The following is a 2,500-nucleotide window of genomic DNA, read 5'->3' as shown; positions in this document are numbered from 1 at the left end:
AGTCGATACTCGCCCACTGGTGGAAGGTAAGCATTCTGCTTTACATCAGTACATAACTAATATTTCAGTCGTCTGACGTCCCTGCTTAGTAAATGATGCAGGACCACATACATAGATGATACATACTGTAAACTGGGGAGGACAGTGTGAACCGCACTCGACCCAGTCACCCTATCTCACAGTCCACTCTGTGTGTAACAAAGCGAAAGCACCAAAGCACTATCGTTCAACAACATCCATTTTATCCTCGCTGCCACAGGACACTATCCAAAGAACGACAAGAGGAACGTCACGTCCACTAATAAGACAGAATGTCTCACACCACCCGCAAACAACGCAGCTCAAATCAGCCAGCAACACCCACAGTGGTCCACCCAGTATCAACACAGGACGCAACGCCACGCCACAACACAAAAGGTACAAGTAATAAAATACCCTTTGGCCACACTCCTTATAAAGGCATCGAACCAACCCACCACCTGACACCAGCCAAACGTACATCCTGATTTGACACATCTCTGGCAACCTAACCCACGTTGGCCCTTAACCTAACCCACGTTGGCCCTTAACCTAACCCACGTTGGCCCTTAACCTAACCCACGTTGGCCCTTAACCTAACCCACGTTGGCCCTTAACCTAACCCACGTTGGCCCTTAACCTAACCCACGTTGGCCCTTAACCTAACCCACGTTGGCCCTTAACCTAACCCACGTTGGCCCTTAACCTAACCCACGTTGGCCCTTAACCTAACCCACGTTGGCCCTTAACCTAACCCACGTTGGCCCTTAACCTAACCCACGTTGGCCCTTAACCTAACCCACGTTGGCCCTTAACCTAACCCACGTTGGCCCTTAACCTAACCCACGTTGGCCCTTAACCTAACCCACGTTGGCCCTTAACCTAACCCACGTTGGCCCTTAACCTAACCCACGTTGGCCCTTAACCTAACCCACGTTGGCCCTTAACCTAACCCACGTTGGCCCTTAACCTAACCCACGTTGGCCCCTTAACCTAACCCACGTTGGCCCCTTAACCTAAGTTACGCTGCACCTTAACCTAAGTTACGCTGCACCTTAACCCAAGTTACGCTGCACCTTAACCCAAGTTACGCTGCACCTTAACCCAAGTTACGCTGCACCTTAACCCAAGTTACGCTGCACCTTAACCCAAGTTACGCTGCACCTTAACCCAAGTTACGCTGCACCTTAACCCAAGTTACGCTGCACCTTAACCCAAGTTACGCTGCACCTTAACCCAAGTTACGCTGCACCTTAACCCAAGTTACGCTGCACCTTAACCCAAGTTACGCTGCACCTTAACCCAAGTTACGCTGCACCTTAACCCAAGTTACGCTGCACCTTAACCCAAGTTACGCTGCACCTTAACCCAAGTTACGCTGCACCTTAACCCAAGTTACGCTGCACCTTAACCCAAGTTACGCTGCACCTTAACCCAAGTTACGCTGCACCTTAACCCAAGTTACGCTGCACCTTAACCCAAGTTACGCTGCACCTTAACCCAAGTTACGCTGCACCTTAACCCAAGTTACGCTGCACCTTAACCCAAGTTACGCTGCACCTTAACCCAAGTTACGCTGCACCTTAACCCAAGTTACGCTGCACCTTAACCCAAGTTACGCTGCACCTTAACCCAAGTTACGCTGCACCTTAACCCAAGTTACGCTGCACCTTAACCCAAGTTACGCTGCACCTTAACCTAACTTACGCTGCACCTTAACCTAACTTACGCTGCACCTTAACCTAAGTTACGCTGCACCTTAACCTAACTTACGCTGCACCTTAACCTAAGTTACGCTGCACCTTAACCTAAGTTACGCTGCACCTTAACCTAAGTTACGCTGCACCTTAACCTAAGTTACGCTGCACCTTAACCTAACTTACGCTGCACCTTAACCTAACTTACGCTGCACCTTAACCTAACTTACGCTGCACCTTAACCTAACTTACACTGCACCTTAACTGTCACATGTAACGTCACAGGAATGTAGCTTTGCCTAACAGCAACCCTCTGAACATAGTTCACTGCTTGGATCCTCTGGTGTCATGTGTATTTCTTGATGCCATGGTGCGTACCCTCACATAAAGGTCTTTCGAGTGTTGCGTACTTTCTACACAGTCCCGCTAACCACTGGAAGGGTGTACCGCTACAGAACGAATATCGCCCTCCCCTCCTGCCCTTCCAAGCTGGTCGGTCAGGCGTTTGTTTGTGAAATGAGCCTTGCAGCTGTTCAGTTGCATTCGGTTGTCGATGCAGTCAGTGTACGTTGTGGTACGGCCTGTGTGGTCTGTCCGCTGATGTACGCGTAACCCACACTGATCATCCGTCGTTACGTACTGAGTGACATAATGTGGCACATGCTTGACCGTACACCGGCTGCGCCCTACAATGGCGAATCATAAGGGCCATATGTTGTGCACGATGCTACTTGTCTCGTCTCCCCATTACAGCGAGATTGCACTGTTGTACGCCGTACAGACAT

The sequence above is a fragment of the Schistocerca gregaria genome, unplaced genomic scaffold (genome assembly GCF_023897955.1).
Source record: "Schistocerca gregaria isolate iqSchGreg1 unplaced genomic scaffold, iqSchGreg1.2 ptg001153l, whole genome shotgun sequence".
NCBI classification, from domain to species: Eukaryota; Metazoa; Arthropoda; class Insecta; order Orthoptera; family Acrididae; genus Schistocerca; species Schistocerca gregaria.
The sequence above is the reverse complement of the archived record's forward strand: the minus strand, read 5'-3'. Positions refer to the sequence as shown.